Below are 12,654 nucleotides of genomic sequence, written 5' to 3' on the forward strand. Positions count from 1 at the left end.
CTCACTCCATTCCCCCCCCCCCACTTGCTCATTTTAACTGGGCTGTCTTAGGGGAGTGAGGTGTGGGAAGGGGTGAGGTCTCTGGCTGCAGGTGCAGGCTGTGGGGTGGGGCCAGAAATAAGGGATTCAGGGTGCAGGAGGGGGCTCTGGGCTGAGGCAGTGGGTTGGGATGCAGGAGAGCGCGACAGCTCCAGCTGGGAATGCGAACTCTGGGGTGGGGCAGGGATGCAGGGTTTGGGGTGGCTGGGGCTGAGGGTTTCAGAATGTGGGAGGGGGGTCAGGATTGGGGCAGGGGGTTGGGGTGTGGGAGGGATTCAGGCTCCAAGCGGTGCGTACCTCCGGCAGCTCCCAGAAGCAGCGGCATGTCCATCTCCCCCACCCCCTGGCTCCTATGTGGAGGCGTGGCCAGGTGGCTCTGTGTGCCACCCCATCCGCAGTCACTGCCCCTGCAGCTCCCATTGGCCAAGGTTCCTGGCCAATGAGAGCTGCGGAGTTGGCACTTGGGGTGGTGGCAGCACACAGAGCCCCCTGACTGCCACTACACCTTGAGCTAGAGGGGAAATATGTCACTGCTTCCAGGAGCCGTGGGGAGCCATAGCAGGCAGGGAGCTGACCAAGCTTCCAGGATCCCTTTTCGACTGGGTATTCCCGGTCGAAAAGGGAGAGATGTGCTGATAGATTTCACTATGATATTTACTATAAATGGAGTTAAAATGAGAAAATGGTGGCTAAGATGAAAGGTGGGCTTCTGCCTAGATCTATGCAAAAAAAAATTACATTCAGCCCAAATATTAGTGAATGTATACTTCCCATCATTTCTGCTTGTTGAAGGTAATTTCTGGCATTTCGCCTGATATTTTTGTAACAGAAATAAGTAGTCTTCACATTTTACATTTGAATTAACCCCAGACCCCCCCCCTGCCCCATCGGAGGAAGGGCGAAAAAACCAGGGCCATTGCCAATCTTCCCTGGGGGAAAATTCTTTCCCGACCCCAAATATGGTGGTCAGCTGAACCCCGAGCATGCCTCCCAAACCTCTGGAAAAGGTTATATATCATACCACACCCCATGTTGTATTTACCAGTGTGGGCAATTTAATTGACCTATTGAAAAGCCGTTATATCCTATCATACCATCCTCAGCTTAAAGTCCTGTCATCTTCGTCCTCCTTGTTTCCTCGGCTGTTTTCCAGTTGTGCACCTCCTGATGGATGAAAACTTCTCTTTTCTAATCAAGCTGCCTTTTTCCTGACTGACAGTTTTATCCGTTCGTCCTCTCCACACATTAGCACTAGCTGAAATGAAATTCTTCTCCTTCCCTCCTTATTTCTCCTATGATATATTTAAAGAGTGTAATCATATCTCCTCTCCTCTCTTTTTGGTTAAAGGAAACAAAAAAGGCTCCTCAAGTCTCCTTTCATACGAAAGGCCTTCCATTCCTCGGATCATTCTAGTGGCCCTTCTTTGTACCTGTTCTACATTTGTGTTTTCTGAAAACAGACACCCCTGTTTAGTAGATAAATAATCAGAGATAGAAGCTGGGGAATTAATAAAATTATATTTCCATGAATATTTTTGCTAAATCCAAGACTAGATTGTGCTTATGCTCTTTCTTCACTTCTCTGTGAATATCCATGATTTTTGTTTGTTTGTTTGTTTTCATGGGTTTGGGGACATTTTATCCATGCAAACATAGGTATTCATGTGTGAGCCTATGACAGGCCAAAGCTGATAAAAATGTGCTCAACACTAGTATGACTACATCTAATCTGAGACCTTTTAAATCTGAAAAAAATATAAAACAAATTTATCTAGTCCTGTATCTTTTTATTCCTCCTGTACCAACTACTTTCTATGATGCAAGACTCACACCCATGTACTCAAGCTGAACTTCTGGTACCTACAGAATTTGTGTCATTCCTTAAAACTTGCAGTTTATTAGGAACTGTAGAAAATCCAAGATCACTGACTGATGAGCCTCTCTTTAGAGGACAAAGACCTAGAATTTCTGACCAGCAATCTCCAAGAGTAATGGTGGCACTTGGCACCTATTATAGAACACTTATTCCATCATCCTCAGCAATACTTCTATAGCTTCCTATCAATTAATGTTCCTTTTTATCTCCTTGATCACTTTCATTGATTCAGACCTCAAGTTTTCAATCAAGGTTTGAAATTTTGGATTCATCTTTTAAATTTTCAGTCAAAGAAAATGTTGATAGGAGTGCCCAACCACTAACTACTCAAGAATATTGCCAGAATTTCCTTTATATCTCAGCTCTATTGAAAATACCTCACACATGCCTTTATCACTTCCCTTCTTGGCTACTGAAATTATTTCATTCCAGAGTGCTCCTAAATGTATATTTTCTGAACTATAGAGAACACAGAATGCTGCAGCTATTTTAATGTCTCCCTTCATTCATCCTAACCACCCCCAAATCTTCCATCACCTTCATTGGCTTCCCATCCACTTTTAATCCAGCTCAAAACTGCCCTATAGTTTTCAAAACACTTCACGGGCCTACTTGCCTCCCTTCCTTTTTGATTTCATATTATTCTATTCTGCTTCCCCCTCTCCTTTCTGCACCCTCCTCACTATGTTTCAGTCAGATGCCACTTTCACATCTGCTACTCCACTGATCTAGAAGTAGGGTTGCCAGGTGTCTGGTTTTCAACGGTCAAGCCAGCTGTTAAAAGTCCGGTCGGTGGCGCAGTGAGGGCTGGGGCTATGTCAGGCCCCCTACCTACCTTAGCTCTGCGTGGCTCCTGGGCTCCTGGAAATGGCCGTCAGGTCTCTGAGGCCCCTATGCGCTGGGGAGGTCTGGGGCTGGGAGGCTCCAGGCACTGCCTCCACCCCAAGTGCTGTTTCTGCAGCTCCCATTGGCCGGGAACTGAGACCAACGGGAGATGTGGGGGGCAGTTCCTGCAGGAGCAAAGGCAGCGTGCATTGCACAGTCACCTAGCCACCCATGCACCTAGAGGCTGCAGGGACCTAGCGGCCGCTTCCTCGGAGCCACAGTAAGCGCTGATGGGACCCCACACCCCAAATGCCCTCCTGCACCCCAACCCACTGCCCCAGGCCAGAGTCCCCTCACACACACCAAGCCCCTCATCCCTGGCCCCAGCCAGAGCCCTCACCCTCACACACCCCAACCCCCTGGCCCACCCCAGAGTCTCCTCCAACACCCTAAACCCCTCATCCCAAGCCCCACTCCAGAGCCCCCCTTCCCACACTCTGAACCCCTAGACCCCAACCCAGAGCCCCCTCCTGAACCTGAAACCCCTCATCCCCAACCCCACCCCAAAGCCTGCATTCCCTCACCCCAACTGGGGGGGGAGAGGGGAATGGAGCCAGTGGGGGTGGGGCCTCAGAGAAGGGGTGTGGCATTGATGGGGCCTCAGAAAAGGGGAGGGGTAGGGGATGGGCAGGGGTGTTCAGTTTTGTGTGATTAAAAAGTTGGCAATCCAGAAGTCTGTTCCTTGCTCCAAGAATGGAGTCACTCCCTCTTTTGAAATCTCACCTCAAATAAATATTATAGGCTGTGACAAATAAGGTAACAGTAAACCCTATCAACTTTTGACTTACTCCAGTCATCATTCTTGTGATATGCCACTCCCCACCACTATAAATAGGGTGCAAGAATAATTATCCACATTATAAATACATTAAATTTCAGCTTTCTTTTCTTTACTCTGGACCATCTCTTTACATGATTTGTCTTCCAAGCTGCATACCAAATTCCGTAAAGCAATTTTAAAATTACTTTAACTCTTACTGTAAACATTTATTTTAGAAATATGTTATGAAATATGCCATGTAAAAATAGTACTGAACTCAAATTTTGATCTAGCGGTTTAAAGTGCTCAGTCTTTCATATGCACAGATTCTGGTTTAGACAAAGTTACAGGCAAAATAAATATGGTGATCTCAGTACAGTCCCATGGACAGTCATAAAACCACCCTATGATTTGATACACTTGACAATTCTCCACTCAGATGAGGCCCAGGACTAGAGGAGCTCTGATGATGGGGGACAGAATTAAGATGTATTTATCCAATGGCCATTGAAGTCAATGAGCCTGATTCTCATTTATAGTAAATCCTTTTACACCACTCTGGCAGGATAAAGAGCCTTAAAGTGTGTGTAAATTACATATATTTATAACCACTTTAAGGCCCTTAGTATCAATGAGAATCAGGCCCAGTCTGAGTTCTCTCTATTCACTTCAGTGGTCATTGGATCAGGCAAAATATGCATGTTATTAACCAGTACTATTAGTGCCTCCTTTTCATAAGTATTAAAATTCCACTACATTAACCATCACCCTCTCTCTAAAAAATAAGAAAAAGGAAAAATAGCATGTGCTGTATCATTTACACATTGTTCACATCTGATTTTATAGTGGCAATTTCTCAAGACTTCAATGAATGGACAGGACAGCACAGATCTTCTGCTCCCTTACATGGATGACTAGCAAAGTGTAACTCTGATTATTGCTTATTCACTCACTTTTTAAAAGAAAAAAAATCCTTATTCCCTTCATTTTTTGCAATTCCAGTGAAAAACAAAATGTGTAATATCATGATGTATTTGGCCTGCTCCTGTTAACATTAAATACTGCCTTTTTAATTTTCATTTCTGACAGAAGATATGTGACAAATGACATAGTAATTTTCCTATTCCTTCATGTTCATGAAACATTGATAATATGATTTTTACCTTCCCTTTGTTCTCAATTAAATGAAATGTTCCAATACAATTAATGTGTTCTTGCAATTTAGTTTTTCTTTAGAGGTTTCTCTTGTCTCTGATTAACAGCATTTTCTATCCATTCAGAGAACCCCCAACTGCTATTCAGAATGTTTCATTATGCCTGCCAGCTATAAATACAATTGTGAACCAATATCATTTTAATTGTTTCACTAATAACTTGTTTTAAATGATTCAACAGTCATCAGGAAAGATAAGTGCTCTTGTACCCTGCAGGCTTATAGGGATGATGGTATGAGGCAATGTAACAGAGTGCTGTATCAGAATAATGAAACCGTATGTGCAAGATAATGACAAAGCACTTACATTGCTGTAAAGATAAATGAAAACAGTAGATCTTCTTTTCACTGTAATATAACATCCATTTCTATTTCCCATTTCAATCATTAGACTTTCCAAAGAGATTATTGCACAAACACACATATGCAACATGTCCCACCAATAACCACATGCTTCCATCTATCCAGGCAGACGGTGAATGATGGAGTTAACGAGCTTTACAAATGCTCTTGTTAATTAACAAAAATTGTTACTTTCTCATTTGAGGGGGACTTATAAATTAGACTTAATTACACTAGATAATTGCAACTGCCAGCTACTGTGCAACTCCTTCGAGTTCTGTTCTTTCAATGGCAAATCAACAATTGCAACCCTTGCCTATTTGTGTAGATGAATGTAATAAGCAAACAGCCCTTTTATGTTAATGGTTTACTGGCATTCATGGGTTTGGCAGGAGCAATGTGCTGGGGGAGGGTTTGCTAATGGCAGCACATAATCACATTAATTAAAATATAACTGCCATTTAAAGATTTGTAGTATGGAATTAGAGCATGTTGGGAACTGAGAAAATCAAGCTAGAGTGCATATTAGCACCATTACTCTGTGTTCCCTGCACAGCAGTCCACAACCTTATGTGTCATAAATGTAATTTATGAGTGCTGTTTTCTTTGAAATATATGTTTTTAGTTCACTCATTAGAATGTAAAAATTTGCAATGTCTGCTTCAGAAGGGTCAAAATTAATTCACTAAAAGCTGAGTCCCATGATCTGGCTTTAACAAATCCCTCAACAATGATTTTTTAAATTATTATTACCTGTATTTCTTTTGAAGATAGATTCTTTCCTTTATTGTAAATGTAAGTCTCACTATCACTATAAATTCTACACTATTAGCTGTTCTTATAATTCAGTACATTTTTATTGGGTCCCTAATACACACAGTCCTTAATTTGATCACTTTGGTTCAGGGAATATTGGTGGAAAATATTAACTGCTTTAGAGTTGGTCACAGGCAGAGAGACAGTACAGAAAAATGCTTTCAAGGCTCTTTATAAGCTAGTTTCCTGGATCCCTCATCAATTTAAAGATATGTTTTGATCCAAATCAATTCAACTTATACAGCTTCTATAAAATTGCTGAGATGTCTTTTGCTATACAGTGTAGTTACCTCTTGCTTAGATCTCTGGATTCATTACTTGGGGACAAAGTCTCCCCTGGAGACAATGACAATCAGTTCTCCCTAGGATTACAAGGACGTGAATGCCAAGGGTCAACAATTGCAAGCAAATGAGTTCTACCCCTCTTTAACACTGCACAGATATATTATATTTTATATACATTATATTTTGCATTTACAGTAGTCTTCAGTAATAAGTCACAGTCTGGGCCAACGCAACCCATTAGGCAACCTAGGTGGTCGCATAGGGTGCTAACATTTGAGGGGCGGCGACCACGGAGGCCGGATCTTCGTCCAACCTGGTCAGCAGCGGTATTTCGGGGGCGGGACCTTCCGCCGCCTAGGGCGCCAAAAAGGCTGGCGGCACTCCTGGTCACAGTTTACTAATAGCTACAATACTATGGCATATGTGATATTGCATTATTTCCCAGTATGCAAAATGAAAATTAACTGCAAAATCTTAGCTATCCCATTGTAGTGATTTTGTAACTGTTGACTTTTAATGCTTTCTCCCTTTCTTCATAATATACAGATGAGAAGAAATATACCAGGTGTGAAACTATGACAAAACTCACATTGACTCCAGAAGGTCAGGATTTTACCCCAAGAGATAAATTCTCAACAAGTGAGGGAGCCTAGAGTAATCTCCAAATACCTGAACTTACAGGCTGACAACATGAAATTGGTGGTGGTCCCTTTATCTATTGCTATCCCCCCAAAATACTGCCATCTAGCAATTCACGCCTTCTGATCCTGCAGCTGTTACAAGAAAGATGACTGTACTTTCAAAGCTGACATTGTGTGGACTGGTTTAGTTACCAGCAATCACTGAGTTTGGTAAAACTATAGGCACCAAAATACCCATCCTAACTGCAGATACCCATTGCGGCTTATACCAGCCTCTTCAGCACATTCCCCAGATACAAGTTTTATGGGTGGACATTAAATGTAGCTTTTGATTCTATGCTGAGCCACAGGCCAGATGTACTTGCATGTTTATCTCTACCACAGTGAGCAACAGTTTATTTCCTTTTTCTGCATATTTTAACTTACATAATATTATCAGACTTCCAGGCAGCTGGTATTACAAGTTGCAAATGGAGCCTCACTGAGAACATCAGTGAATTAGTTAGCATGTGAGGCAATCAAGAAAATATCTGGGCTCAGGAAAATATGAATAGTCCAGGAGTCCCTCAGCTCATCCACATGGCCCTTCTTTCCCTGTACCTTAACCTTTTGTTCTCTTTCCATTCAACATCTGTTTTCTACTCTTATTTTGTTAGTCTTTCTTCCCCGCCATCACGACTCTCCGTATGTCTCTCTTGCCCTCTCATCTTCTTTCAGCCTTCATCTATCCTTTAGTCTCTTTCCTCCGCTCATTTTCCCCCTCTTCAACATCTAATGCATTGTCACATTACCTTAGCCCGTCAGAACAAACTTCTCATGTGTCTCTAGGCCTTTCCTGTGCTTTATTCAATCACAGAAAGAGTACTGATGATTATGGGATGGCACCACATAGCATCTTAGGCTGAGAATTTTAGCTGGGTTTAAGCTTAGGCCCCCTTCAATGTCTTCCTACAGGCTCAGGAGATGTCTCCGGAGCAGTAACACTAGAACCAATCTGTGAGTCCCATTGGACTAACATAAACTCTAATTTTATTTAACATGAAAAACAGAGAATAAATGAAAATCAAATTAAATTGAAATACTTCCCACCACAAATTAAGGGTACTGTTAATTCCACTGGGTAAGCAGAAAGGTTCTGTTTCGAACATGGTGACATTTGAGAAGAAACCTTACATTCAATATGAAGCTGTGTTTCTTGTTCTCCTCTTACATCCTGCCCCCTGCAAATTGCATGCCTCCTCTCTCAGACTTCCTTTTGCTTGCCACCTGACCCACCTCCGGTATCCACAATAAAGACTTTCTCCTACAGGCGACTCATACCTTCATTTCACCTGACCACTGTTGGGATTGATTAAACATCATTATTTCATCCTCCTGAAAATTGCTAAGTCTTGCCTTCATGCTTTATCCTCCTTTGTTGAAACACTTATTTGTAGCGGTTGTCAATGCACTTTCTGGCTAGGCTGTAATTTATTAATATTATCTCAATACACAACACTAATGGCCCTTTATCTAAATATGTTAGCACTCTCCATCAGCACTGCTCTCAATAACAAGCAGTGTATAAAGACACCATGTACATAACTTTGAAACATCATACTTTACTTATACAAAATGGTGTATCACTGATCTCTATCAAGTGAGCTTCTTTGAGGCGAGTAACTCACTGTCATATGTCACCACTTTGGAGTAATTGGGATTTCTGGAATAGTTGCTTATGATATAGCTTCTGAATAACTCCCAGTCATTAATATTTGTGGATCATTGACAATATATGATAATATTTGCAGATTATTTCAACATTCAGTATAGTGTCATGACGTACAATCATTGACTGACCGATATTTAAGTGACAAATTCACAGCGTCTATGTGCATTAATTATAGTTCTGAGTGTATCATATACTGGAGATATTACAATGATACTATTCAGAGTAAAACTGCAGTAAAAACTATTAAGGCTGATGTACTAAAACGGTATGGACAGGCAGGAGCGGCGCCAGGGTTTTTGGCACCCTAGGCGGAGTCCTTCCGTGCTCCTGGTCGTTGGCGGCAATTCTGCGGTGGGGGGCCCTTCCGCGCTCCCGGTCTTCGGGGCACTTCGGCGGCGGGTCCTGGAGTGAGTGAAGGACCTGCCGCAGAATTGCCGCCGAAGACCCGGAGTGCGAAAGGACCCCCTGCCACCGAATTGCCGCCAAGGGCAGCAAAATGCCGCCCCCCCCCAAATCCTGGTGCCCTAGGCGACCGCCTAGGTTGGCTAAATGGAAGCGCTGGCCCTGTGGACAGGAGGAAAATGGGAAGTTTGATTCACTGATCTTGTGGTGTTTATACGTGATCAGGTCCATGAAAAAGGTGTAAGGTTTGGCCTGTTCTACTACCATTTCTCCATGAATTAAGGCATTCAATATGTGTGTTATTCGACATCAGGGAAGATATGAGGGCCTGAGCTGATGAGCAACCAAACCAAACAGTTCTCTGCTCAGTAAAATGAGTTGCAGGGCTGCTCCCTAATGCATGCATATAAAACTCTGCATCACTTCATCAGCCTCAGTGCTTAGCTGCTAAACAGAGCATGTCTAGTTTTAAGTGGGAGTCTGGGGGCACAAAAATCAGTAAACACTTCCCAAGCCCACACAGACATTACATTAGAAGGGGCAAAATTCGGCCAAGCCTTCTTCCCCACTGTTATGGCAACATCCTCCCCAGCAATTGTAGACTGAAGTTTTGAAAATGTTGATTTAGGACAGAAGTTCTCAACCTATTTACCACTGTGAGCTGCATTTACAGCTTATTATGTGGGGCACATCCATACTCTCTCTCTCTCTCTCTCTCTCTCTCTCTAGGATGTCACATGGTCTGCAACTGTGTGCTGATTTGGCCACAAGTGGCCCATTGGTTGAGAACCACTGATTTAGGACCTACTCTATATGACTCCTTAGTTCTGATTCTGAGAGATAATGGTTGCTCTCAATCTCCACAGAATACAATGGGTGTTGAGGGTGTTCAGCAACTGAGAGGAAGCATTTCATGCTTAACAGGATCGACCTCTAAAGCCCTTATACAAGTTATTCTTGAGGTGTAAATTGTAAATAAAACATCATTTAACTTTTCATCTCAAATGTTTAAAATACATTTTCATCTTTTAAAAAAATAATCAGACATCTGGGCTGTTCACTCACTGGAAAAATACCAAATTCTTGGAGGCTGCTCACAGTTTGCTAAACATGCTTTCTATGGGGTCTGCAGATTAAAGATCAGAAAGATGGTTTTATTTGCTTTCACTGTGTTTGATGTTATTCTTTGTCTTGCAAATGCACAAAAACCCTACACCACTTTGGTTCAGCTCCAGAGTGGAAAGTAGGTGGAACTGGCTGAAACAAGGCCCTTGCACATATTAAGATATATGCTGGTTCAGCCAACAGGGGGAGCCAGGTTCAAAAGGGCCAGAGTCCCGCACAGGGGACTTCTACCAGTAGCAGAGTGGTTCTAGTTGTTCAGGGAAATCGGTATTATTTAGCTAGCAGGGTACTAGGCTCTAAATTACCAGAGCCCTCTACTAGAGCCCCCATTTCCTTCCTCTCAATGCAGGCAGCATAGTGAGTTGAGCAGTTAACCAGCTTCCTTGAAATATGGCACGTGAATATGTCACAGTCAGATGCAATCACATTACCACCCTTCCTCTACCTTCCCAGGAGAGAAAGGAAGAAACATCCACCTTCATCTAGAAAGAAAATCAACACAAATCTATAACCATCCTAGCGAACCCTCATAAAAATACAACAGTCACTGCCATTAACACAGACCTCAGACTAAAGCTGTGCAGTGCTAGAACAGTGGTCAGCAAGCAATGATTTATCATTCCTTATCTCATTGACAGTGTGACCCCACCTTTGTTTGCACTACTACATTATGGTTAGATGACACCATAAGCCAGCTCTTGGCTTGGCTGATCCCTCCAAATTAGTCCATACTCCCAACATGCACAAAATTGAAGTAAAAGCAGCCATTGTGCTCCCATCCAACATCAAATGCAGAAAAGGCTTCCCTGTAAAAATGGAAACCTTCAAGTATATCCACTTTTATCTGTGAATCAACAGGAAAAAAACCTCATAGAAATCAGTTTAATCAACAGATGTCCAGATAGTGAAGCTTTCCCATGAGAGCTCATAAAGATACTGATTGTTATAGTGATGAAGTTCCTAATGATCATAGTTTTAGAATATACAAATATCTGCAAGGACACTACCTGACATAATGTCCCCACACCTCTTCTCTACAACATGCCTAGTACAGGTGATTTCCAGATCAACACACATCATGGTTCACACTCTAGATTAGGTCTGTGGTCTAGAGGTGGACACAGGAAACAAAAAGCATAGCCTATACTGGCTAAATTACTACCTTTTCCAAGCACATAAGGGAAGCCAACCTTGCAAATACCCTCTTACCAGCATTAGCGGGGAAGGATCTTTGATTGGACAGCAGAGGAATGACAGAAGTCCAAACTCACGTGTGGCAGGGAACTTGTAGACTTTGTGGTCTAACATTCCCCCTCCTAGACTTGTGGTCTCAGACATTCCAGCCCCTTTATGTGGGGTGGGGTAGGATAGGGCGGAAGTTTCACAACTGAACAGAGTCCATGTGGTAGACCAGAAAGGGTCTTCCTGGAGTTATTGGTTGGTTCATGGTACAAGTACTGTATACCAAACTGTAACCAATTAAATGCCTGGTACATGAGACCTGGGGCAGGCAAAGTATAACTAATAAAGTTGTGGCCTTCCTTTTAAACCCATCCCATGTGCCTGTCAGCCATTCATTTTCTTGTGCTGGTCAATAGGAAAGTGGTTCAAATACAAAGATCTGCAACTCAGCTAAATTCCAGTGCATTCTCAGTGAAAATATATGGGCACAGCAGTGGAATACCATGTAATAGTTACTGCCATAGACCTAAATGCACCCTTCTCCCACTATGCCTGCAGACCACAATAGTTTTCCTGCATTGATGAAGCGGGACGAAGGAAAGTGCAGCAAAGTTATCTGGACCCATGGTAACTTTCCAAGATGGCTGCATGAACATTTCTGATGTAACTACTGCTGTTAATATACTTTCGCTTTCTGTGAAAATATTTCACTTATATGAGAGTTCCCTAAAAGTGAATAAAAGGAATCATAGATGCTGTTAAAGCTAATTTGTGGATTTAATTTGAACAAAAGTTTTTTAATACTTTTTTGCATTATTTGCCCAATTCTATTCATGTCGAGTCTCCAAACTGAACGTCTTTTTCAATGTCTCTCACTTTCTCCCCATCTTGTTTCAAGTATTATGCATTATACACTGTCAAAAATGGCCTTTTTTAAGGCATGACATGTGTAGCTACTCACTATTAATTGTTTAGAAATGAAGCAAAAGGGAAAGCATTTGTGAAGGAATCAGTCATGTTATTGATGTCTGCTACCACGTAATTCATGTCAGTGCCCTGCAAAACTTAAGAAAGAAGGAAGCAAAGCTATAACAAGTTCAAAGATGTTAGGCCAGTGATGCTACAGAAATAAACCAGGTGAAGAATGAGCTGCTCAATGAGATAGAGTTTGAATTTTAATATTTTACTGAATAAGGACACTGATTAAACAATATTCTTCCAATTTATGGTGACTTTTGTTTTGCACATAAATCCTCTCTCAGAGCTCCCATTAACATAACTAATCAAAACATGAACAAGTGATCAAAATGTAAAGGACTAACAATGTAAAAGTGATGATTTTAAAGGCTTTAAAATACTAGTAACAATCAAGAAATA

Source organism: Mauremys reevesii, linkage group 2 (assembly GCF_016161935.1).
Source record: "Mauremys reevesii isolate NIE-2019 linkage group 2, ASM1616193v1, whole genome shotgun sequence".
NCBI lineage: Eukaryota > Metazoa > Chordata > Testudines > Geoemydidae > Mauremys > Mauremys reevesii.